At 47.6% G+C, this 27,711-nt stretch overlaps 1 protein-coding gene and 1 long non-coding RNA gene across 2 annotated transcripts in view; one reads left to right on the top strand and one right to left on the bottom strand.

Annotated features, from left to right (window-relative positions):
• The window catches only part of LOC119461536 (uncharacterized), a 133,044-nt gene that overhangs the window by 82,572 nt on the left and 22,761 nt on the right, over positions 1-27,711 (bottom strand). The window lies entirely within an intron of this gene.
• Positions 27,385-27,711, top strand: part of LOC125945283 (uncharacterized) — a 51,895-nt gene continuing 51,568 nt past the window's right edge. Inside the window, exon 1 of the long non-coding RNA XR_007466779.1 lies at positions 27,385-27,505. This is a non-coding gene — a long non-coding RNA (uncharacterized LOC125945283). The remainder of the gene's footprint in view (positions 27,506-27,711) is intronic.

Here is a 27,711-nt window from a genome sequence, read left to right as displayed (position 1 = left end):
ACGGATGGTTCAGTTTCTTCTGCAAGCTGAGCAGGAGCAGTGGTTGTTCCTGCGCAGTCCGTCACCATAAAATCCAGGACATCGCATTTTACATCATGGACGGCTGCAGAACGCGCCGCCCTCCGTGTTGCTCTAGAGTTCTTAATTGAAGAACCGTCTCAGGCATGTTCGATCTTTTCTGACTCCAAAGCCGCTATCCAGTGCATTATGTCACCATTTCATCATGAACCGAATGAACAATTAGTCGCTGACATAAGACTACTTCATCATCACTCAGTAGAGAAAAAACGCAACATAGCGTATCAGTGGATACCGGGCCATTGCGGTATCTATGGAAACGACCATGCAGATGAGGCCGCCCTATCTGCTCATGATGGCCTCCACTGTGCTGCTATACCCCTATCCAGAACAGACGCAACTACAGGGCTTCGTTCGCTCGCACGTGAACTTACACTTGCACAGTGGAACTCGACGGAATTTCCAACGCTCGTATACACAACTTGAATCCGAATTTACAGCTCCGTCTTCCGTAAGGAATATCTAAAGCTGAGGAGACGCTTCTGTGCCGCTTGTGACTTGGCGTGGCCTTCACAAATGCTTACTCATTTCGGATCGGAATATCTAACAGCCCTACATGCGATAACTGTAGCTGCGAGGAAACAATCGCCCACCTTCTCTGTGGGTGTCGCCGCTTCAGTGCGCCCAGGAAAGAACTTTCAAGAGTGTTAGATGGACTTGATAAACGCCCATTGTCAGAGGAAAGGGTCCTGGGACACTGGCCAGAGACCGTACTCAGCACAGAAGGCTTTGAAAGCGTTGTTGCGCTTCTTGCGGAGAACTGGTCTCAGAGACATATTTTAAGCAGTGCCGTAATCTTCATTTTTTTTTTGCTCTTCTTTACTTTTTTTTTACACCTCTTTTCTATTATCTTTTATTCCCTTTTCTCCCTCTCCCCAGCGCAGAGTAGCCAGCCGGTCTGAGAACTGGCTAGCCTCCCTGTCTTTCCGTCTATTCCTTCTTCCTCCAAAAAGTAGTGGATAGCAAGTAACAAACTCCGGAAACACAGCGTGATTGCAGTTTTGGATTGAGGGAAAATGCTTTTGAGACGGTGCGAAGTGATCGCGTCCAGGCTAGGTGGCTTTATTATTTTTTTCTTTTCAATGTATAGCTGTTAATTCCGCACTCCACACGAAACCTATCGAGTGGTACCCCGTCCACAACAAGACATCGTCATCATCATGAGGACGGTAAAATGAAATTTCACATTCGAAGAAGGCACCGACCACTGGTATCGAACGCGGGGCCTTCGCCTCCGAATTATCCACCCGCCAGACATTGCGCCACTACATTCCTTTTTGTATTTTTAAACATCGACGAAATGCTGGCGCCAAATACATCAGTATCTTAGAGGAGGGGGTAGGGGGGGGGGGGAGGTAAAGGGTATGTTCTATATATATATATATATATATATATATATATATATATATATATATATATATATATATATATATAGAACATACCCTTTACCTCCCCCCCCCTACCCCCTCCTCTAAGATACTGATATATGAAGGAAGTATAGTTCTTCGAATCCCGTGTTTAATAAACTGAAAGTGCAGGCGCACGTAAAAAAGCCAAAACAAACATTTAATTTCGACATATTGGCCTGGGTCCGGCCGGGGTCCGGCCGGGGTCCGACCTTCATATATGCGGAGTTCTTTTTTTTTTTTCGAATTAAGCCAGATCCGCAAATCGCAACTATGTGAGATAGAGCTGTAATGACAAGAAAAGCTAGCCCACTTTCCTTTGGACAAAGTATCACAAACGAAACGGGTCAAATTAGGCAAGCGACCAATGTGCGATGATTGTATTTTGGATCAAAAATTAGTCGTATCCTGCTATTGTACGGATCAAAATGAGCCAAATCCACTCGCCATAGCGCTTTCCAGACAACGTGATCGAGTTAATGGTGGTCTCATTGCACGTTGTGTTCCTTATTTGGTTGCAGCTTTCAATGTTGCTCAAGAAAAATAACCTGTGAAGGACTACAAAGGAGGGTCCATATGATTTTAAGTAGGCAGATTTGCTCTCTCCAAATATTACTCCCAGTGTTCATGAAGCATAGCAGTGCCCTTAATTGCCAATGTTCTAATGGCGTTTCAATTGAAATGACATCGACTGTACTCGAAAATCGTCTTCAACAAAGTTTTCGTGCCAAAACCGCATCAAATCGAGTGTTTCAAATCGAAAAATTCAAATCTTAACGTTACATCCTAATATGTCAAATGTACTGCGTACTTTTTTTATTACTTGTTACTGTAAAGCTGCTCTAACTGACATGTAAAACAGATCATTGCTTGGATAGCATTGCATTTCGGTCCGATAACAAATTTTGGCATTTTTCTCAAATTCCGTTTAAGTGGATTTGAGTCGTTTCGGAAAAAAGAAATTACCCGACAAACGTAAGCGCTAACGACGGTTGAGTGTATATATACATGTCATTGATGTAATAACAAGAAGCACTTCATGCTCACTTTTGCGAAATAGGTGGTCACATTTTTAATGGCGTGAAATACGTGCGGCACGGTGATGCGTAAACCACAGCACGAATATTGCTCTCGCTCTTCCTTTCCTGTCCTTTTCCGCAGAACTTCTTCCATTGCATCCAGGCGTCAGCCAGTCGGACGAGAGTGAAAACTATCCGCACAAGAGAAACTGGGAGCTGGGCCGAATCTATATACGCGCGTCTCAGACGGGTAGAATGGCGATTTCTCAGCGCATCTTTAGGCGGTGACGTATTGAGGAAGCGCCAGACAAGGACGCTAATTTGGGAAGGGGAAAGGGAAGATAGATAGTAACTTTATGGACGGGCAGCAGGCCAGAAAAGAAAAGAAAAAGTGGGGAAAAAAAGAAGAAGGAAAAGATGTAAACCGCGTCGACTGGGCTTTCTGTAATTGCGGCTCGGTCGGCGGCGGATGCGTGGGCTTTTTCGGAATCACGCAAGACGCCCTCTCTCTGCTCATTTTTCTTTTCTCGCGCGCTCTGCACACACGCTGCATGCTAAGCGTATACGCCTCTGTCGTTCGCTCGGCCGCGCTCCTGGTCCCTTGTTCGTTTGCCCAAAACTGCCCCGCGGCAATGCGCGCGCGTTTCCGTTGAGTTCACCGTTGTAACATTGCGGTAAATTTCATGGTCTTCCCAGGACGTTAGCAACAAGGTGTCACATATCGACTTCGCGCTTAGTTAGACCCGCGCGCGTTCTTTTACGACAATCTCGTAGTAAGAGAAAAAAAAAGAAGTAATGTAAAATCTTTGGACATGGCCGAGCTTTGTAATTTCTGTAAGTTGGATCTCCCGAATGGTATAGGGTAGTCTGCAGTTGGACACATGTATTATATGGAAACTATATTTACTGCTCTTGTTGCTTTTCTTTTTTCTTCTCTTTGTCTTATAAACTATGACCTTTTATCAAGCAGCGTCACATTTGGTGACCCTCTGTGACGCTCGGTGTCGGTGTTGAATTGCGAACGTTAGTGGCCCGGGGGCCGCATAGCAACAAGTGCAGCGCTATGAAAGAAGTGGTTCACTGTAAGGAGCGTCGTGTATCGGCGACGTCTGTCCACTCCTGTCGTAGTTCAACGTCGTTCACGGGCGCCGCTTCTTTGAAGCGAATACAAAAGGAGCCCGACCACGACGTACTGAGACGTGTTTTATTCTCTCCGGCAACGTGTGTGGATCGCGGATACCATGCATGGCGATGGAGGCAAAAGGCGTAGCGCATCAGACACAGGACACAAGAGGAAGAACGCAGACAACACACGTTTGGCGCTAACTTTCAACAAGTTTTTATGCGGGATCACAGTATATATATATATATATATATATATATATATATATATATATATATATATATATACAACACACGTTTGACGCTAACTTTCAACAAGTTTTTATGCGGGATCACAGCATATATATATGCTGTGATCCCGCATAAAAACTTGTTGAAAGTTAGCGCCAAACGTGTGTTGTCTGTGTTCTTCCTCTTGTGTCCTGTGTCTGATTCTCTACGCCTTTTGCCTCCATCATGTTATACCAACAAGCCCAGCGCGCAACGTTAGTCAACACCATAGGGATGTTGCACCCGGCCAGAGGGCGCCTCGATGCTTTCCCTTTCTCCTAAGCGTCGCCGACATTGGTCGAGGGATGCGGAAGAAAAAAAAAAAAAAGAGACGACAATAAAAGTAACAACGACCTACACTTGGTAGATCGTTTGAATGTTACGCACCGAGCTTTTTTGAGCTGAAGCTAAAATGTTCGCCATTTCAATGGCACGCATTCCAAATCATACGGACGATGGCCACTTGGCCATTTTCAAATCTCGTAAACACTTGCTTCGTGATGAGCGATCGGAGGTGTTACGGCAAATGTTTATCCTATCGCTGCCAATTTGCTTCTTCCGCTCGCTAAGCTGTGGTTCAGGCGCTGCTGTAAACTGTGGAAAGCTTCAGGGCAAGCTGCCTATAACACCGTTTCTTATTTAACCTTATTTAATGCACAGGCCGAGCGTCTGTTAATTTCTATGTGGCCTATGGTGACTAAAACCTCTTTTTTTTCTTCTTAAAAATGATAAGTAAATTGTATTCAATGAATCCAGTTGGTGCTCTCGTATGTTCCACTGAAATGCCACAGCCAGTGTCGATTCGGTGACTTAACACACACACGCACACACACGAACACACACGAACACACACGCACATACACGCACACACACGCACACACACGCACACGCACGCACACACGCACACCGCACACACACTTCAGCCACACTTATTTCCCCGGTGCTTTCTTCGGCTTCACTGTCTGTTGGCTTGATGTGGTCATATTTATATATATAGCTCATTATAGGCACGGCGCTACCTGTATGCACATAGCTGGCGAAACAAGCGCTAGATCCTGTTTGCTTTTATTTTACTACAACTAAAAGTGACGTAACACGCCCGCGCCGCTGCGCCGGGTTGCCGCCTATAGTGTAGGCCGAAAATTCGCCCGTTCGCCTCTGGGCTTGGTTGTAATCGTGGTACGTCGAATGTTTGCTGCGCTCACGTCTAAGCGATGAAGGCTGGCTCGTGCGACGCTCTCACCCGTCGCTTCCACTTTAGTGTGGATCCATTAATGCTAATATGGCACGGCGGGGCGGTAAGCACCGGCTCTTCCGAATGTGGGGGCGGTTGGAGAGCGGCGCTGGCCTGTCGGCGTGGTGCATGACGTGGACATCGGGCTCGCTGTTACGCGACCGGCTGAAACCGCGCGGCCGACCCCTGGACCGCGATCGTCTCCCACGTGCATCTTGCGGTAACTGCACACAACTTTCGCGGTAGCCCAGTTGTTCCGTACGCAGAACGGTGCACAATTAGGCGCCGCAGGCGTGTTTTCCGGGACACGCGCTTTGCAGGGAATTCCTGAGCTGAAAGGCGCGCGCCGCCTCGCGTCGACATAGCGCGACGGTGTTTTCCTCTTTTGTGGCCACTTTGAAGTCGTGCACTCTCAAGGGCGCAAGTGGACTCGAAATGCGCGCTCTGCTGAGCTTCGCGATGCCGGCTGTGGTGGTTCAGCGGTAGAGCCGCGGGTATAGCTACCACCCAGAGTTAGATGTGTTCTATATGCATACGATGCTAAGATTACTGTGCCTTGCTGTACTTATAACGCTTTAGAAATCTCGAGCATGTGGTGCCCGGAAAGGCGTTGTTAACTTTCTTCCCTCTCCGCTTAAGAAACTCGTCACCGAGGCTCAGTACCCGCGGCGTTCCACCTTCTGGGCGTCGATATCGCATAGAGAGAGAGAGAGAGAGAGAGAGAGAGAGAGAGAGAAATAAAATAGGAAAGGCAGGGAGGTTAACCAGACGCACGTCCGGTCTGCTACCCTGATCTGTGGGAAGGGGATATAGGGATCAAAAGAGAGAGAGGAGAGAGCATAGTTTTGCGCACATTTGGAGATTCGCACCGAGTCTACAAACGGTCGCCGAGACCTGTCGACTTCAGGTACTGTAACAACGCTTTCGTCGATATCGCAGGCTCGGCGCAATTCGATTGGCGCCAGGCGTACTGCAATATCAGTGCCCTCTTCAAAGAAGCGTGTGTAGAATCCCATTCATTCATTCATTCATTCATTCATTCATTCATTCATTCATTCATTCATTCATTCATTCATTCATTATGATGACGATTTGCGCATGCTGCCGAGGACACAACCACGCAGAAACCGCTTCCGCACCATGCGCGCCAACGGCCAGTGCTTTTATTTCATTGGCCTCCCTTTTTTTTTCGCCAGCATTGTCAGTTTTTATCTATACGTCTGTCCTCCGCCCGGTCGGTCTACGGTGTGGGTATGTAGGGGAGATTCCTCTCTGTCTGTTTTCGTTATTAATCGGTGTCTAAGTCACAAAGCACGTAATTAGTTATCAGTTGCAAAGAGCCTTTGATCGCATTTAGAAATATTGCGGGCATTAACGAGTTCATTGTCAGCTGATGTTGTGCTTGAGGTATTTCGCGGACTTAAGGTAAGAAACACTGACGTTACGCACCAAATCTGGGATGCGCGGATGGCTTCGCGGAGCAACAACATAAATGTCGCGCTTTGTGAATGTGCCACGAACTCCACGTGCCGAACAAGCCTGTTACGTGGAAACGTCTTCCAACTAGCCGACACACCTACGGAGGAGTAATACAACACATAAAATATAAGGCTTGAAGCAGTGATAAATGCATAAAGCACTGCGATTATTGTTCCTACGTCACCTTTTTTCAAGAGCGCCGATTGCAGTAACTTGTGTAAGCTACGGTGAATCATCTACTTAATACTCATAATCTAGGCGAATAACATAGCCTGCTCTTGAATTGCATTACAGTAACGGATTTTTTCCCCCTGCAGAAACGAATGAGTGTACGTAGGTGAGATAAGAGATAGTAACCGTCCGCTAAATGGAGCTTTAGAGAAGTTGTTATTGCAAACAGAGGTTCAAGAACCTTTGCGTGACGTCGTGAAAAAAGTCCGAGTTTTCGAATGGGCTATAAACAAGGGGGCACACTGCATATTAAAACCGGCTGCATGCACTAGCCATTCCATCACAAGAGCACCAATGGCTCGGTTGGAGATGGTGCACACGAAAATGGTGTCAGTGGCCTACTCGTATACTTCATAAGCCCGTAATCGACAGAGGTAAATTTGGGCCATCACAGGTGTCTGAAGTTAATTTTTGAGAGTATCACCGGTTACTAAGCGCTAGAAACACTTGTAATTGAAATGACACCGTGAAGCCAACGTTAGTTGCCGGCTAAAACAATTTTTTTTTTTTTTTGAGCACGAAGACATTCCTACGCATGATTTTTTTTTTTAAATTTGGGTGTGGTAGAAGCACGACCACAGTTAGCTTTACAATGTTCGTAGACGTATTTATCGACACGTTAAATACACCAGATTAGGTCCGCTTCGCATAGATAAATAGACAGACAGATGGGTTCGAAACCAACCGTAGGACCAACTTGGGTCACTGGGTAGTTACGACTAGTAGAGTATCGAGTTTCTGTAGTGAGAGAACCGGATTCGAAACCAACCGTCAGTCAAACTTGGGTCAATGGGTATTTGCCGTTGGGTATTTGTCATTGTGTATGTGCATCTCTTCAATGACTCTCTTTCAAGTCAACTTGAGTCACAGAGTATGTGCACTGGGTATGTGCAACTTCTTTAAAATTTATTTGGTGGTGGATGGAATCCAACCCGCGCCATATATATTCAGGCAATCTTGTCTGAATATATATATATATAGATGATGAAGCATCCTTATTCACAAGAAATGATGGAGTCGTTAGGAACACAATTTAGCGCGCAAAGATGTTCGCTACAACTTCCTTCGAAATTCTCTATGCGTGGCGTTGGCTGCAAAATGCTGGCCGCCGTGGAGAATAGCAGTGTTATCGCGTTTGTAACTGTTCTTTACACTTCACCGATCCCCCCCTCTCTTCTTCTTCTTCTTTGTCAAGATATACATTGGTATTGTCGTAGGGTACATACTACACTGTACGGCAGCACCAAATGAACATCTTTCTTCCCTAGTCTGTGGATCTGTGGCCAGGTACGGCAGAGGCCGTACCTGGCCACATTCGTCCGTTTATCAGAGCACCTCTTCCTGCCTCGGTGTTCAACGCTCAAGGCTTTCTCGGGGGCATCCCTGATGCCGTGTGGCCAGTGCTCATGCGCCTCACGTCGACCAGGGTGGTTTTCCTGCCGCGCTCGCGATAAATTGCTCGGCACGCCATTATTGTTTTCAGAAAATGGGAGGGCGGCCGAGCCTCGTGAAAAGTCTGCAATAGCCCAGGTCGTTTTCCGGTCCGTTCAGTGAGGCTTTTCTTTGTGTGTCTCTTCTTCGTCACCCTTTGCTCGGATGTTGGTGGGTGAAACTTGGAGTCCACTACCTGGGCAATTCTTCGGAGGGGAAAATAAAAAAAAAGAAGCACCCTTTGTTGTCACCACCGGAAAAGGACGAACAGAAAACACCGATTAAGCATTATTTCTCATCGCTTAACTCCTGGGGGACTATACACAGTCCTGGCTATGTCCATGTGTCGCCTCCCTAATCTCGGGGCAGGTATCGAAGACGAAATAGCCAGCCGTGTTGCGCGTTGCGAAGCTAAATGATGCCTTTCGAAACACCGACGGGCTTTGGACATCGTGATAGACCTTGCACACTCTCCACGCTAATCGTAATCCACGGGGGAGAAATTATTCTGCCCCATGAGTCAGTTCGACGAGCAAAAGCCTGACATCTCAAACACGGGGGAGTATTTTACTCCGTATATCTCCCAACCTTGTCATCGACCAATCCTTCACCTCTCCTAGCCGCCCGTATTTATCCAGCGGAAAAACCGAATGGGCAATTCGTTGGCGGCTGAACCGTATTGCTATGAATTTAAATACGCCCCCTCCCGATTTCATGGCTAGTAATAACATCATGACATCGTGACGTGGACTTCTGGTTATCCGGCGGCGGCGGAGGCGACGCCGCGAAACAAGCTCCTCTGCGAACCGTTTACTCGCGGAAGCGCAACTGTACGCGCAACGGGCCCGCACGACTCGGATGCTGCGAGAGCTACTACATATGTCTGGCGCTCTCCTGCGCCAAAAAAAAAAAAAAAAAAAAGAATACTCTTCGCGGGCCCGTCTGGTCTGCACCGCACTGTACCCGCGCCGTGCGCGGCTTTCTTAATAACACCTTAACACTACGACCCGGAGGAGCCCGGCGGCGGGCGAGCAGCAGATCGGTGCAGCAATAAAGTGTCGCCGCCGACCGCGTTTTCCAGCGCCAAACGCGAGGCCTACGCAGCGTATACGTGCTCCGCCGCCGCGCCTTCTCTCGCTCTCCGAGTCACCTGCTCTCCACGGATGGCGTCACGTCGCGTCACGCTGGCACGCAAGCAGCGATTACGTCACACCGATGATGTCGGTGACGGCACTCGACGACGCAAAAAGGCGAAGGCGAAACGCTAAAGTCGCTAGCGACAATCAAGCGACACCTGTCGGCAGCATGGTGAACTGGATCGTCGTCATGATCAAAGCGCCGCTACCTGTTAGGCGCGGCGCCTTGCGTAATCGAGGAGGGGGGGGGGGGGGGGGGGGGGGGGCGAATGAAAGAAGAATCCGCGAGGAAACGTCGACGGAGCGGAAAAATAAACGCCGTGTCGTCACTTCGTTTTTTCCACGCGCGGAGGGCTTCTTCTAGGAAATGTAAGAAGTAAAACAAAAGACGCGGAAAGCACACGCGGATTTGTTTATACGTCGCACGTAACGGCTGCGTCTGAGCCGCGCGTCAAAGCTGATTCGCTTCTAATTGAGAATGGGAAAACGCCGCACGCGTGCCGCTTGGAAAAAGCGCCCCAAATCTTACGTCACCGGTAGACAAAACATTTCGTGGGGAACTTATTTACTAACACAGCGCAATCCGAAGACTAAGCAGAGCGGTAGAAAGGACAAACAGTTGCAATCTGAATGTTGGAGATGAGGTAATCGATTTATTTTAAAGACCAGAGTTTGGTGACATAATATGTACAACGCTGGCGCAAAAAAATTTCCACAACCATGCTATCCCTAAGTGTTCTTAGCGCAATACACGACAAAGTGTGAATGGCAAATAGCAACAAACGTTCGTGCGAATTACTGCCGCGGTGTCTCGGTGGCTATCACGTTCTTCTGCTAAGTACGAGATCGTACAGGGCAGATAAAGAAAACAAAAGAAAAATAAATTGTGCATTAACTTGCTTAGAAAGCTTCTGATGGTATTGAGGTCGAGACTGGTCGTTAATTAGCATAAACAAGGAGTGCCGAGAGAGCGCGGTATAGGTTGATCGTATGTATTGGTATGCCTAGTTTGATAAACGAGTTCTTAAATATATTTTTGCACTAATGTTAATTTTCCATGAGTAACCATGTGAATTTGAGGTTAATGCTAGGTGTCCTTCCTTCATCTCTCTTTATGAAGAAATAATATTGACATAGAGGTCATGAGTGCCTGCTATTCGTGGAACACTTAACAGGCGTTAATGATGAACCCAGCTTAGTACCAGTACGTAGCATAGTACCAGCTTTTCGCTGTACCAATTTGCAGCAAGTTCCGGCCCCTCCCCTGTCGAGAAAATAGGGGTAAGCGAAGCTTGTGTGTGTATCTGACCTTCGTCAGGGTAACGTAAAGTTCACGACATATGTAACGGTAATAAAACATAAACGTTTATTAAATGTATACATCGAGGGAAGGAAGCGTACAACGCAGCGGAAGGAAAAGTTGCACGAAAGGGAAACAAAAGTAGTAGGAAATGGAAGGGAAATTAGTAGGTTAGGTATACACACGACCAAGTTTCGCTTAACCCCATTTTCTCGATGATGATGATGATAAGTGGTTCTTGAGGGAAAGGGAAAGGTTGGCGCTATCTTCTGCAGCCGTTGAGGGAGCACGGCTCAACAGGCGAAGGGCTGGTGAGTTTTTTCTTTCTCTCTCTCTTGCTTTCTTTCTCTCTCTATTTCTTCTTTCCCTTTCTGTCTTTCTGTCTTTGTCTCTTTTTCTTTCTTTCTTTGTCTCTCTCTTTCTATCTTTCTCTCTTTGTCACTTTCTTCTCTTCTCTCTTTGTCTCTTTCTCTCTCTCTCTCTTTCTCTCTTTATGTTTTGTCCTTGGTATGTGCCATTGACCTTGGACCCTTCTTCTTCTCTCTCTCTCCCTCTCTCTCTCTGCACTATCTCCAGGATCGGCCCACTTTTCAGCGTGACACCACCACCACCACCGCCGAAACTTGTGAGCCTATAAAGCTTCGTTTAAAAACAGCCAGTTTACCTTCAGTATGGGAAGAAATGTGGCCAGGCAAAGTAGCCCTTCAATAAATAAATCCCCACAATGACATACAAAATGGCAATGTAAGACTTTACCAAGTAATGTGTCTTCTTGAAATTGTCTAGCCGTAAAGGCCTTAATCGCTGATAGGTCACTGTTCGGCGCCAGAAACATGCTCAGAAATACAGGTGTCTCGCTATATAACCATAATGAATGAGAACATATAATATTTGCAGCAGCTGTCAGGATTACGTTGTCAATGCTTTATAGAGCCAGTTTACGAGTGAGCTGATGCTCAAATTGGGAAGAGCACGAGGCCAACCAATGTTTCAGTGCGGAATCATCATCATCATCATTTTTCTTCTGCTTCTGTGTTCTCTGCAGGACGAACGCCTTTCCCAGCGGCTTCCAACTACCCCCGTCATGCGTCAGCTATAACTCCGTGCTATGCCTGCAAATTTACTAATCTCATCACAACAACTGACCTTAGGCCGTCTTCGACTGCGTGGGCTGACATGAAGTAGCTTATAATGGTCTGGCAAACACAGACAAAATTACTTCAGCTCACATTTAATGGAAAATGGCGTAGTGAAAGTTACATAATGCTTCCATAACACTTTCCAAATTACCCCAAGTCCACTTTCGCTATATCGCTGAGCTTTTTGTTGTCTCGCAACAATACGTGGGTTACGAGTTGAGCGCGGCTGATCACTTCAAATGTCACTCTTCAACTGAATTCGTCGTCGATAGACCACCTTGCTCTAAATGGCCTAAGGTCAAACTGCAACAGGACTAGTTTTGCCTGGGGTACGTGAGCGCGCTATGGCTTCTTCTGGACCGTCTATTTTGGGAGCACTATTCTTGGGGCTGTATGGCGGGGCCCTGTTTCCGAAGAGTTCTTTCCCTGCCAATATCTATATCCAAACTTTCTCTGTTGTGAGACTCCTCCTCTATAGATTGCCTGTCTTCTGTCTTGTTTTGTATAAGCTTTTGTCCTCGTGGTGCTTTTAAGCCTTGTACAAACTTGACAAAAATGGTTGTTTCTGGACCGAGGGCTTGTATTGGAGGAGGGTATGATATGAAGATGGTGGTATTTCGATGTTGGTGAAATAGCAAAAAACTTCCGTGCGGAGTGATTTATATTTCAGTGAAACTTCAAGAATAGCACCCAAGCGGCGCTTCATTACGTGGCTGTCGTTTCTTCCTGTGATAGCCCGTGTAGTATAGCAATTTCTCATTATCCCACGAGATTGGCGTGCAGAGCCTGCAGCTTAGCATGCGCCATCGGACCACTTTGTTGTTGCGGCCGAGGATGTTCTGTTCATTTCCATACTATTTCCTTTTTTTCTTTTCCGGTAATTGCGTATTGTTGAGAGTTCGCTCAAAGTGATCATGGCGTGGTCAGTGGCAAAAATGAATGACCTCATGACATTTTGTAAGTGACACTACAAGATTCATCAGAGATGTGGAGAAATACTGCGCCAGGGATGTAACTTCTACCTGCGAAGAAATATTTTCTTTCTTTAAGCTCAGTGGGCCTTCCTAATTTGGTAGCAGGCGGTCTAGGTCCCACTGGCTCTATATATGCGATTTTTTTTATTGCGATAGCAATTATATGGACACTCCAAAGCGAATTTCTGCCGTCGCCGTCGCCGTGAGGTTCTCTATGACGTCAACGGCGATGAAATCGTCGCCGCGCGCCGTATGCTGTATGTGCGAGTGAAAGGGCGCGAGGGACGCGCGCTTTCACGGGGAGCGAACGCACGTCAGAGAGCAAACGCGCGTTCTGCGCCGTGCTCCCTGAAGGGCTGCAGAATTAAGCGTCTCTTTCCTCCTTTACAATCACCATATATAGAGAGCAAACGCGACTTCTTCCCTCGCGCGATAGGCCCCGGGGGGGGGGGGGGGGGGGGGGGGGGGGGAGGCGACGTTTAGCTGCGGCGCCAAATGCGTATTTATATAGAAACGTTGCGAGTAGAGAAGGTGGGTAAGATTTCCGACGCTGCTCAACGAGTGTCCCAATCTGATCTCGGCGAAAACCTCCGAGCCGCCCCCAGAGGCACCGGCAACAGTCACCAACGCCGGGCGGGTTCGGTGCGAACGCGGGCAAAACGCCGACGGCGTCCACAACAGTTGTGCGCGTTGCTGGTGCTGGTGCATGTCAAAGTTTATACAGCTGATAAAACTACTATCCTTACTCCGTATAGCTCTCTACTAATTTGCTATCGCCATTGATGCTTCGCCTTTCGGGTGAAACTGCGACAAATCTTTTTTTTCTTTACCGGGTTCAGGCGCCACTTTAAGCCTGAGAAATGTAGTGGCTCGGTTGAGGATTCGAACTTAGAACCTTGAGGACAGGAACCCGATACTCCACCTCTGCTCCACCAACACCAGTTTGGCAGACCATGAACGCTTAGCGCAGGTGGTCTGTTGCAGAATGGGTGCCAAGGAAAGGAAGCGCAGTCGAGGATGGCAGAGAAGCGGTGCGATGAGAAAAGCATTTTTTTTTCGGGAATGGGATGGAGTCCGGTTGAAGCAACAAGAGATAATTGTATATCGCTGGGAGAAACCGTCGTCCATGCAGCGGCTATAAATTATGGACTGACGATGATGATGATCAATAAAGCGAATCGGTGAACCATAGAGTGTCATTTGCGGGGCGGAAAGCCGGTGCTGCATCATGCAGCCATAGTTGCAATGGCGATGTACATGTTTCGACAGGATTGCTGCTTGTAGAGTGAGCAGCGCTGCAGTGCGCATTCAATTCCTCCGGCGCCATGAGATTCACTGTTTCTTTTCCTGCAGTTCACTTCCCACCTTGAGCTTGGTACTTCCTCGCTGTTACCAGACGCAGTCGATGATATTCTGTGCACCGCATCATGCTGCAATTTCGTAGTTGTTTGGCGGCGGTGCCATCGGATATGATTGCCTGAGGACAAGAACATGCAGGAGCAAACACTCGCAACCGGAGGCAACCTCTGTCTGCAGCAGCAGCAAAAAAAAAGAAAAAAAAGAAAAAAAAATTCGGATATGACTAAACACGTTGTAAATAAACGCGAAGATATCGATCCAGTGAAAACCAAGGGTAACGTCCGGCTTCCAGATGCGCTGAGGTTCAAAGTTGAAAGGAGCGTTAACACGGTCAGTGGTGGAGACTTGCAAGTAAAAAATTCGTCGGCCCTTGCACTCCGTGAATATGTCTAACCAGCGAAGCTGAAACGTGCGGCCCCGGTGTTTATCACTGGTTAAAACCCGGAGGTTTCATTGAAGTATTTATCAATTATGAGGTTACACACACGTTTGGCTGAGACGGAGAGAACGATGTCACTGACGGTATGCCCGCAGTCCGCCTTTGTCGCTTGTGTTCGATGTCTCGAGTTTGCTCGGCGGCGTGGTTAGCAGCATTCGCCCGCCATTGCCGCTTGCGATTCTTCGAAATTAAATTGCTTCAAAATTAAATCTGTCCATTACGTAAGACAATGAATCGCTCATACCCCCTTAAGCAATGGCTCATATACCGCCGTAAACGCGGCCTCCCCACTACGACGACAGAAGAGAAGTGAAATTCTACGCTGGAATGATAAGCGGCGACGTAGCCAGCTGTGGAAGAAGACGACGACGACGAACGCGGGAGCAGTGGCACGAGCGCGTGCCGGCACGAGCACGAGCCAACGAGCCAGCTGCGGAATTAGACGATGATGCTCGAGCCAATGCTGATGATGATAGTTTTCTGTGGACAGGCGATTTCGCCTAGCCGTATAAAGCTTCGCTTTAAAAAAGCAGGGAACAGATGAAGACCGGGTCATCACAGGCATGCGTAACTTTACAATATATCGTTGAGGTAGGCAGAATGCTAAATTGCGAAATATATTATAAAACCTAATTACCTCACGTAGGCTAGCTGGCGATTTGTCGACTCCCCAGTTCGAAGGGGGTGCGATCATCGTCAATCATCAGCACCTGTAAGACTAGAAGAGTCTACTAGAGAAAAAATAAAATTGCAAATTTGCGACGCTTTACATCGCGTGGCGACGCATGCACTCAGTGATAAAACCTTCCATACGGTTGCTCGCAACGCAAGGCGTTGATCTTTTCTTTTTTAGAAACGTTCTGTCAGAGCACTTGAAGCGACTAATTAAACACACGGATGACGAAAAGATCTGTCTCAGAGGACAAATAGGAAGCAGGATTGATGATAACAAACATGACACGGTGACGCGCTCAGCGTGTGACTCTACACAAAGTGGCTGCGATGATTACGCTTTTCTTTCTTTCTTTCTTTTTCCTGAAAAAAAATAACTAAAGCTTGCTTAAGGCGTATGCAAAAATTCGCGCGCTCATATAGTTAAGGGTGTTACGCGGGGGCATTCAACGTCAGTGTTGTCGGCAAATCCACAAGGCCATACACTCATTGTTGAGCGGGGTAGTTTTTCTAAAAGGACGCGTTAGTCATCCATTCAAAGTACGTAGCGGTTGATGAGTGAATACCGGTGCCGTGAACGAGGAAACGTACTCGAACACGCGAAGCGCGGGGAGTTCTGCAGGGACCGGTCAACTTCCGAGAAGTGTAAATCCTAAACAAATGGCGCCCGGATTCGGCCAAGAGAAAACCCACTGATAAAAGCGCAATATGCACGAAGCGCTCCGATGGCCGGGGCGTCACTGGCGATGAAGCTTTAGTCATCGATTCGGCATCTCCAGCCCCGCTGGGGGACATGCCGAGTGTCACAACGTTCGCATCATGCGCAATGCCTCGATTATCTTGTCAGCCGAGGGAAACACTGCGAGAGAAAAAAAATCTAGCCACTATAGAAACACAACTGGCACGTCTGGCGCGCTTCAGTAGTTGCGGGAAAGCCCGGTGCACGGGATTCCACCATGTACGGGATCACGCAGAAAGGTCGCGGCTGACTCCTGCTGGCCGCCGCGTCGGCCTTCGCGGCTTTGCCTTAGCTTCTGATCTTTTTTTTTTTTTTCCTCCTTTTTTTAGGAGCGGCAATTGTCGTGGGCGGGATGGTGTATTTATATCCCCGAATGTTTACTCCAGGTGTCCTTTTATGCAGGAAGCGACGCAAACGCAAAATACAGGGCGGATTTCCTGTGCGGCCGCTTCGCTCGCGTTAACGGCGCCGATCGGCTGTACTGCATTTAAAATTGCGCGCTTTCCTGTCCGCAGAACTTCAGCTATGAACTATTTGATGCGCTTAGTATGTACCCGCTACCGCGCGTGGCGAGCCATTTCTCGTTTCAATACACAACCGGTCTTGTGACTAGCCTTCTTACTTCTTGTCCACGCAGCTAAGATATAATTTGCAGGATAGCTCAAGACGGGTAATTTGGGAGCATGTGTATACTAGCGCAGCTTGTTGCGTCCAGTGTCATTTGTGTATACCACCTTTATCTAAGCCCCTCGTGTGCAAATGTTTATCTTTGCACGCTACTGTGTCCAGCTCCCATCGCTCAGCTCTTTTTACACGCGAAGTCCATCATAAAGGTTTCCTGTTTTCCTGAGATATCGAAGCTTGTCGCTCTGGATGTGCGTATAGCTTGTCTTTCTCTGTAATCGACGGCTATTGCAACTCGGAGTTGCCACAGTGATGGTATTCACTTGCGGCTATTGACGACCAACAATTGGTGCCTTGTATAGCAGCGGCGCCAATGTATAAGATTTGCGGGTATCACAACAAACACCTTTACATCTACCAATTAAGGTCATTCGAACTTATACGTATGAAGACGACAGTTTTAAGAAAGTGGCCACGTGCGCTGGCTTAACACTTGATTTATTTTCTAAGTGTACAACTTCTAGCGCATTCTCACGCGTCTTGCTGTTTGATCGTCTACTCAAAAAGATATCTAGAAAAGGCTTTGCATTAAACAGTAGAAATATTCAAGTTATCTGAAGGCACACTGAATAATTCGTATGCTATGACAGACCATATAGACTGATAAAAAGAAAGAAAAATAATTAAAGAGATACTTTTTTGTTACATGCACCCGAGCAGCAGAGAATGCATTGTATACCCCCAATAAACAAAAGCGGCTTCAGAGTGAAAATATCGAGCATGGTTATGATACAATGCGAAATAGTGCTCTCTCGCGTGCTAGCTATGACTGCAATAAACGAGATACCTTTGTCACGCTCGCCCACTCAACGGTCGTAACTTGCCTTTGGATTTATCAGGTTACGTACGCGACAGTCCGAAGCTACCACCTCCTGTAAAACACGAGTCGCTCATCTTGCATTTGTATACCCAGTTAGAGCTTAATGCTGTCAAAGACGATGCTACCGTATATGACGTTTAAATGGATGCCAAAGAGAAACACCGAATATATTTAGAATGCCGAAGCATTCTTCCAAAACTCTATTTTAATTTCATTGGCTCATAAAAAAAAATGTTGGTTACTATGAGGAGAAGATGAAGCGGCTAAACTCGCCTATCTTGAATTTGCGGCCCAAACCGCAGCGTGACATCACAAATTTCAAAGTATTTGCGCTTGCATGGCGAAAAGGTCCTGCACACTTCCCATAGATTGAGATTATTTAAAATGCAATGTAAGCTGTATTTGTCGATGAACAATTCACTAAACCGAAGGCGACACTGTCGAAATCGCTCACCTCACGAAAAGCTGGCGCGGGAACTTCAAGGAGGTGTCGCCACCGCCTTTTACATTTTTTTCCCTATTTTAATGGCGGGCCAGGCCTCCGCCCACAGCAGGAGTGAGCTTTCCACAATCCTGGAAACCTAATTTACTACATAGCTTAACTTAATATTCCTACTTTGTGTCCCTTCAATCAATTCGAACTCAGTTTCACGAAAGGACACCGAGGTTGCCGTTAAAACATCCACCTTGGTGGTCGGCATGGCGCTGATATGACACGCTTGCGCCGACACGCGATGTAAACAGAGCTTTTCAAAACAAATGGGACGAAAAAAAAATCCAGCAACGCTGCAGACCTTTTTTGCTAGTGCAGCGCACGTTCGGCAGTTCTTCAAAAAAAAAAAAAAAAAAAAAAAAAAAAGCCAACGCCCTCGCAATCAGCCCTGTCGAGCGCTGCTTTTTTGTCTTCTCTTTTCACTCTGTGTTCTCCCGGAATTTGTTGCAGGTTCGTCTGGGGCTACAACAAAAAAGAAGCGAGGCTGTCCTCGCCCAGACTAATGGTTGCAGCTGGTCGCGCTGAAAGATCGTGGCACGCCAAGGGAGGAGGGTATGAAGAGAAATGTTACTTTCCACGGGCGGCTATACCACGACCTTGACCCACAGCGCGCCGGCAGAGCGGAGGAACCATCGATCGGACAAATCGAAGATCTAGTCCGTGCACACGCGAGACGCTCGGCACGAAGTGCCGTATAGAGTGGCTGCTTGGTGGGGCGCTCTGCACAAAACTGCACGGGTCGGAGCACTCCGTCATTTACTCTCCGATGGCGCTGCTGCCGCGCGCTCCGCACGACGTTTTCCCTGTCTGCATTCATATTAAACGATTTTGTCCAGACACTAAAAAAAAAAAATTATATTCGGTCACTGATCAGCTACACCTTGGATAGATAACGGACGTCATCGGTTACGATATGTATACGTATGGTCCTTCGTTCTCGGGCTTCGTATTTATTGAAATTTGGGGGGTAAAATTTGACGTTTATTTTAATTTTTTTAAGAAGAAGAAAACCGGGATGAAATCGGGGGTGTTGCTTGGCGGCGCAAAGTTAGGGATTTTTCTGGTAAACTTCACAAATGATGAACACAAGCAATGGTCTACTTTGAGACGCAAACCTTCTATTTATACAAGCGAAATCACTCACAGGAACATGTAATGGCAATGAGAGCTGCTCGCAACTGATGACGAACTCATCTCTACAAATCCTCGTGGTCAGGCATTGTAATTATATTTAAAGGAAACCACATTAACAAAAACAACAAATAGAGACGGGTTTGGGGATCCCTTCTTTACATTGTCATCTGCAGTTTTTCACAAAGGAAAGAAGTGTAAGAAGTAGATCACACGGGCATGCTTTGCAGGAGGTGTGATGTTTTTCCTTATATCACAAGGGGGGGGGGGGGGGGGGGGGGCTTGTTGACGTACATAAGTTAAATGCGTTGGAAGCATTTATGTGTCCATTCTAGACCAGTCAGACCTTTCGTCCTTGTCTGTTGGAGTTCTGTTTTACTGGTTCTCATTATACACTATTGCAATAAAATTAATGGAATACCAACTAGACGAATCAGCCTACCGTCTTTGAACGTAACGTCAGGTAAACACCCTCTCAACGTCACAGCTACCGTTCGCAATGCAGAGCAATGTCAGCGCTGCGGTTACCGCCGTTTACATATATGCAACGTGCGATAAATGCGCTGCAATGCGCCATTGTCGAATTCATGTATAAACGCGGCTACGAAAAAAGGCAACAATGCTTTCGTTCACTCAACACCGGCAGACGCTGAATATATTATATTTTTGTATATGCCGGTTTTCGCGTGGGTGTTGAGTGAAGGCGAGGCATGTATGCTATGTTTATATAATAATAATCAATCAGTCAACCAATCCCATGTCATTTACCATGCCAAGGAACGACCATAAGGCCTGAGTGCTAGCGCACGCATACATTAAAAAAAGAAGGCTGGGGGGAAAATAAGTAAAAAAAAAACAATAAATAAAAAAGAACAATTGTGAAAAGAAGAGTGTACATACAACAAGGCGCAAGGTGAACACAAAGGAAAAGGAGGAGAAGACAGTTCAACAATACAACTGAGGAGTTCGGGACAGGTGAGCACATCGTGAAGGAGTTTGAAAAGAAACAGAACGTCAGCGCGATTACGTCGGCAGCGAAGTACGACGTAAGGGCAATGACAATAATCCTACAGTGCTAGAACAAGGTCCAGTATCCGTGTTAGCAAAGCGGTGATGATATATGCTTAGAAACTTTTTCTGGACCCGATCTGTGATGTCACTGTTCGATCTAGAAAAGCCATTCCAGACGGCCGACGCATATTCGAGCTGAGGACGACAGATAGTTGTGTACAACTCGCGGAACCGTGTAGGAGAATTCCCTCGATAGTCTGCAAAAAGAGCTGGTCCGTCGAGTCTGGTCCACTGAGCGAGAAGGGAAGGCCGCTGGACTCCTGGACTGAGGGAACCACCACCGCAAAGCGGAGGAGCTACCTACGGTCGTGTGCTCTGTTGCATGAAGTTTATTCTCTCTCTCTCTCTCTCGCTCTCTGCAAACAGAGCCAATCGTGCGCAAACCCCGCATTGCAACGCGTTTAGTGTGGGCTGAAAAGTGTAAGGCTGTATCAAAATGTACACTGTGATCATTGATCTCACAGACCTTACACAACGGTACAGAATATATATACAGAATAAGAAAAAGAAATGCTTGCTGTTTTGCGGGTGAAGGTCATGACTTTGGTCTTAGCAGCATTGAAGGTGAGGTTATTATCTTTGCACCATTTAGAAAAAGAAAAGAGATCCGACCGCAGGGTGCAACTGCATGGCCCATATTTTCAATTCACCTCCATCTTTGTTTCGTTGAATAACAGGCAGGCTCGTTGTCTCAATGTGCTGTCTTTCAGTAACTCAATATAACCCATAGCCCAACCCCGCCGTGTTCTCATTAATGTTTTCAATCCGCCTAGTGGTCATTTCTGGCGTTAGTCAAGAGGGGTACTTGCGCAACGTTGTTTTTTTACTACCCTTGTTGTCCATCGAGGTCAGTGGGCTATGCAGCGACATTGACGTGCGTATGTCGATAACTCTACTACGAAAGAATGAAATCATACTGTAAGAAAACCCCAGGTCGAAACCTTAACGCGGATAAATTAAACACATACACACACCCGCGACTTATGGCGCTTGTTTTACCATTTCTTGTTTAATTAGTATAAATTCTAATGCGAACAGTAAATAACCGATCAGAACGCCTGTTCCACGTAATTACGTGAAAGTGCGACGTGTAGTGGCTATGTAGCCGGTTCCTCAGCATGTAATAGTTTCCTGAGCTGAGTAATAATTCCTGAGCTGATTTACGGCATCTTACACTGAAGTGATGTGTTTCTTTTTCTTATGTGATGTTGCGCAAGTTGTCATCTCAGTAAGAATACTGATATGGACTTGAAAGAAAGCTGTTCCTGCTTGAATAAGAGAGTACCGACAGCGGGTTACGTAAATGCAACTGGCCGTGCTCTCGGCTGTGGAATACAGAGCAGTTAGGCCACCGTATACAGAGGAAGCACTCGGATGCGAGCTCGGCAAAATAAAACATTGCGCCACGCGTCGCCCGCTCACGCAGGAGTGGTGCACGGCGTTGGTTCCTGCTACCAGCCACGGCAGCCGCGTAGGCCACGTTGCGGCGTCGTCAGTTTCTCCGAGAAGCCTCGGGCGGGCGGCTAGTTTTGAAAAGCTGCTCGCGCACGTACGCTGCTCCGGCAGCGAACGCGAAGACGGGCTCGTGTATACCTGGCGCAGGTGGAGGCGGGCGTGGCTGAGAAGCCAGCGTGCAACATCGTAAAGATTGCGGAGAAGTTGTTATTGGCCGATGGCTGCGTCTTGGAGCGGTGATTTGTGGTGGCACGTGGACGCCGTTTGGCTGACCCCTGTCTGTCCCCAGCGCCCGTGCCGCAGAGCTGACCCGTGAGCGCGCGCTTCGAAGTGCGCGCGGCGCGTGATTTGTGAAGGAGGAACTGTGGTTAGTGGTCGTTCTCGGCTTCGGATACCGAAGACCGCCACCGCTGGCGAGGAACGAGGCCAAAGACTCTGACGGTCGATGAGCGCGCGCCCCTACGGGAGACCCTGCCTGAACGGGGGCGTTGAACGGTCGCGCCGGTTCCACCGCTATAGAACCCGGCGCGCTCTGAGTCTATTACACCTGTCTACGCAAGGTATACGCGTGAAACTCGAGACTCCAGTGTGTCGCAGAACTAACTATGCATCTCTTAATACGCGAAAGTAAATACATGATAAAGTTATAATTTTTTTCTCAAGATTGACTGCTCACGGAGAAACTCACAGTTACACTTAAATAAATTATTTCAGTTGTTGTCGGGGCGCAACTATGGGCTGTCCAGAGGGCCCACGATGCGGCGGTCGGTCATGGCCTGACTGTCCCAACGTGGGAGCGGCCCGCAGCGCGATGAGTCGCGTACCTCAGGACTTTCATTAAAGTTTTGCATCCATCCATCCAGTTGTCAGGTTTAACGTACAGAAAGAGAAATAAATGAGATGCGATAGTTAGTGAGGGTAACCGGAAGATAGATATCCAGTTTGCTACCCTGCACTGGGGAAGGGGTAAGGGGAGACAGAAAGATAAATAAAAAATGCACACACGTAGAAAGAGAGGGAGATGGAAAACACATAGACACACACAAACAGTTACCCCTTCCCCAGTGCAGGGTAGCAAACTGGATATCTATCTTCCGGTTACCCTCACTATAACTTTCGCATCTCACTTATTTCTCTCTCTGTACGTTAAACCCGACAACTGAAATAATTTATTAAAGTGTAAATGTGAGTTTCTCGGTGAGCAGTCAAGTGTGTGTGTGTGTGCGCGCACGCGTGTGTGGTGTGGTGGTGGTGCGTGGTGCGTGTGTGTGTGTGTGTGTGTGTGTGTGTGTGTGTGTGTGTGTGTGTGTGTGTGTGGTGTGTGTGTGTGTGTGTGTGTGTGTGTGTGTGTGTGTGTGTGTGTGTGTGTGTGTGTGTGTGTGTGTGTGTGTGTGTGTGTGGCGTCCACGTGATAACCAACCAACACACACACACTGTGTGTGTCGGTTGACCGGAGGAATAGGTCGGTTGATCGGAGGAACTGCAGTCGCCTTCTTGTGTGAAGACCTCACCAGCCGGCACTACAAGATCGTACGTGCCAAAGCCGTCACGACTGTCTCTGGGAGCTGTAGCGAGGACAATAACCGAGGATATGGTCGATTGTTTCCTCGCTACCGCAACTATCGCAGGCAGCACTGTCAGGCATTCCAATGCGGCAAGCAAATACATTTGTAAAAGATACTTCAAGCCACAGTCGGCAGAGAACAGTTGTCTCGATTCGGGATAAACCAGTGGAATGCGTAGTCGGAGGGATGGGTCCAGGCGGTGCAGTCGGGCATGCCGGAAACCTGACGTGTTCCACGTGGATCGGGTGGCAAAACGCGCGAGTATGAGAAGCTTTGTTGCTGCATCGGTGCATGATAGCAGGATGGGTTCCTTCACGGCATCTTCGTGAGCCCTGCTAGCAGCTTCATCGGTATGTTCGTTGTCCATGATGCCGCAGTGGCCTCGTAGCCACTGAAAAGTCATGTCATGTCCTTTCTCTGCTAATTGGTGATATAGCTGCCTTATTTCCAGCGCGTGTTGGTCTTGTAGTCCACGACGTAGAGCAGATAGCAGACATAGCAGGACTGCTTTGGAATCGGTAAATATGATTAAGCTTCGTGGTAGATCTTCATTAATCATGCGAAGTGCGTTGCGAAGTGCAGCAAGCTCCGCAGCAGTCGACGTTGTGCGATGAGAGGTTTTAAACTGAATGGTCACGGCTTTTTCGGAGAAGATCACAGCTCCTGCAGATCCGTCTACAGTTGTCGAGCCATCAATGTAAATGTGAAGATGGTCCTTGTATGTCTCGTGCAGCATGAGTCGAGATAGCTGCTTGAGAGCTGGCGATCGACAAGAATCCTGCTTTCGTTCTAATTCCTGGTACCGAGAGTCTGACTTGTGGGTGAGCCAAACACCAAGGAGGTGCCAACAGCCTCTCGGTAGGCTTATAATCTCTTGGGAGGCAGTCACGGTAAGCCGATATTTCCTGGCAAAAGGAGGCACTGGGCCGGCCTTTTGGCAGCGCGGCGAGGCGGTGGAAAGGGACTCGGGCAATGTGCTTAATGTGTGCTCTGGGCACTTCCAATGTCATGTGAGTTGTGACTGGATAACCCTGGGCTATCGAAATTGTTCCCGCTGTTGATGTGCAGCGCGGCAATCCAAGACAAACCCCACGTGCCTGCGCCTGAGCACTCTCGATTGTGCGGATGTTACTTCTGCAGGTATTTTTCAGTACAGGTAAGCTGTATCTCAGATACCCGAGAAACAGCGTCCTGTTCGAGTTGCAACATCGCGTGTACTTACGTACCCCACTTTTCCCTCCAAGAAATTTGAAAATGTGTGAAATGGCCGTTAGACGTTTCTTCAGGTAGGCCACATGGGGACTCCAGCTGGGGTCTCGATTAATGATCACCCCTAAGAATCTGTGCGTCCTGGCGTAACAGAGGTTTTATCCATTGATAGATATGGCGTAGGACGTCATTGGCTTCCGCGTAAACACGACCAGCGCCCATTTCTCAGATGAGATCTGGAGGCCTTGCTCGCCAAGTTACGCCGATATTGAAGTCGCGGCTTTTTGAAGCCTCGCGCGCACCTGAGGACGTGTGACACCTGACGTCCACACGCAGATGGCATCGGTGTATACATTGATATCTGGTCAGCACTTGATATGCGTTTCATGAGACCGGCAAGAACAAGGTTGAATAGTGTGGGGCTCAAGAGACGTCACCTTGGGGAACACCACGGTGTGTAGTGTTGAGAGGTCAGACCGTCATCGGTCTGTACAAAAAAGACCTCATGTGTAAGTAGCTGCGGTTCTACCGGTACACTCGGCCACCAAGGCCAACTGATTCAAGAGCATCAAGTATAGCGCCATGAGCATCATTGCCATAAGCTCCTTTTACGTCCAGAAACATAGCGACAGATAACCGCTTACATCTCTTTTTATGTTGAACGTAAGTAACCAGATCAATGACCAGATCGATGACATTAACAAGGAAGCAGTCGAAAACTGGCCATCGCGTTTTGATAAACTTCGTAGCGTTCCAGGTAACACTCCAGTCTGGCAAGGATCATGCGTTCCATCAAACGTACAGAAGCTGCACAGTGCGCTATCAGGGACGCCGTAATTGGGGGCTCCGGATTATTTTGACCACCTTAGGTTCTTCAACGTGCAAACAAAGCACAGGACACGTGCGTTTTTTACTATTCTTGCCTACACACCTCTTGAATACAAGAGCTTTTATGCGTGGAACAGAACCTGCAATTGAAATTACCGCTCTAAGATATGGCATCGTGTCTGCAAGCAAAGTGCTGCCGTGTGGCTGGCAAATGCGCAATTGAAACTTCCCCATTATTTCAGGAGTCAGTCATATATGTTTGAGTTTTCTTCAGCATCTTTCTTTTCAGCAAGACGTTCAAAAAATAGAATACTTAAACACGAGATTAGCTTAGTGGGTTTACTATGCGCTAACCATCCAGGCATGTCCGTCCTCCTCTCTTTTCCCATGCAGGTTAGCCAACTATAGAAACAAGTGCAAGTGCTGCAAGTGCCTAATAGCCTTCCCTGCGGCGACTGAACATTGCCCCACCGCCTATATGGCTGGAATTGGCATTTACAGACGCTTATTCTTACCGTATTGGAATGACCGATGATCAACGTGTGACTCTTGTGAATTTGAAGAGACTATTATACACCTGTTGCGCACTTGCCCTCAATACGACGTCCAGCGCATCTCTCTGCAGAGCGCAGTAAACGGGCTATAGAGTCCAGAACATTTCCTGAAACGAAAATTCCTGACTCTGGCCGCAGCCGTCGCTGGCGCATAATCACCTTCAGGCGCTTTGTGCACAATTGTGCGCGCCAATATAAAAAGCAAAAGCACTGATTATTAAAAACTTTAAACGTGTCGCATACGCATTTAAACACTGGACATGCGCCGCAAGTTTGGATAATATGAGCAAATGTGTTTCAGTAATACGATTTGGAAGGTAGACGGTTGTATGTTTGCTTTCGGAGTCAGTATGAGCGGGTTCACATCTTTCATTCTTTTCCGCAATGTTTTACATCAAGAATATTTTTCAGGTGGTTGGATAGGTTGTTATTAATAGATTGTTATTGGATAGTTGATACTGTCATATCTAACGTTCCTGTAGAAAGTTCTTGCATGGAGGCTGCACTTTGCAAACTTGATACAAAACTCGCTGAGGAATAAAAAATTAGCCCGTTCTGTAGCTGTACGCTTCTTACGATTCTGAAGATGCAAGAAATTTGGTGAAAATAACTTTTCAATGGGCAGAAATAATTGGCCCCTGAAGGGGTGATAAAGTTGTTCGTGCGGTACTGCAGTCTTTGAAAGGCATCGGTCTCAGTGACCATTTATAGTCCTGCTGTACGTCCTATTGAAGGCGCGCCGGCTCCCTCTCTCCCTCTTTGTATTCCCTTTTCCCCTTACCCCAGTGTAGTGTAGCAAACCGGAAGCTCGCCTGATTGGCCTTTCAGACCTTCCTTTTCTTGCTCTCTATTTTCCGTCACAAGATATCACTCAAGCGGCTGAAGTGATACGCAGCTGGCGAAATGGAATTGCTCAAAATAACCATTCGAATATGTGCCACATATTGATGGATAGGTGTTGTAGGGAGCTTGCTCAATTGCTTACGTAAGAACGTCTGCAAGATTTGAAGTAACCCAAAACGAAAGTGTCGACACGTGTTGCTCATCATTTGTTTACTAATTGGCGTTGCGTATCCGATCAGTCACGTACCCATATTAACGTGCGGCGCTTGGTTCTGTTGGTAGTAATGTGCCCACATGACTGAGGCAGGGCAAGCGCCTAACTAAGGACCGTTTACGGGCGTTAAGGTTCACGCTAATGGTTACCATGCGCTCTCCCGTGCTTGCGCAAAGTATTGCGGCAACACGTCCGTGAAAGAAACCGAGTAAACGTAACAGATGTATGCATTAACGAATGAAAACAGATGCTCGCGTCTTACATACTGTCGGCAGGTTGTGCAGCAATCGCTCCTTTCCGCCGACCCTCGCCGACCTTCGTACAAACGTCTGTTGGCGGTGCGCGATGATTCACTGCTCCTCTATAGGCACACGTTCGGCGTCGAGACCGAAGCGCGCAATCGGTTGCGTGCAGCTGTCTCTGTATTGCCCAATGCACAAGCAGCGCTGCAACACTGTGTCTCCCGCAAACACAATAGAGCTGTACGTGAGGTGCTTTACAATGCTGCGCGAATAGTGTTTGGGCTGCGGCGCACTTCCTTCACGTCAGCGTCTCGAGTGACGTCTTTGTTTCACCATTCACGCTTTCGACGACTGTCGACGACGATATAGTAAGCGCTTGATATTACTGCACTTGTTTTGTCAGAGTAAGCGATCAGATATGAATAATGAACTCCGTGCAAGACTCGTGAGTTTTGTTTCTGTCCTCTCAGTTTGAAATAAGTCCCTCGCAATGTTTGTACAAGAAAGGTAAGCTGCCAGCACTGGTTGGAGGGTCAGTTCGACGGCAGAGGCACCTGAGCCAAGTGGCACGTGA

This window comes from Dermacentor silvarum, chromosome 1, assembly GCF_013339745.2.
Source record: "Dermacentor silvarum isolate Dsil-2018 chromosome 1, BIME_Dsil_1.4, whole genome shotgun sequence".
Classification (NCBI taxonomy): Eukaryota; Metazoa; Arthropoda; class Arachnida; order Ixodida; family Ixodidae; genus Dermacentor; species Dermacentor silvarum.
The sequence above is the reverse complement of the archived record's forward strand: the minus strand, read 5'-3'. Positions and strand labels throughout refer to the sequence as shown.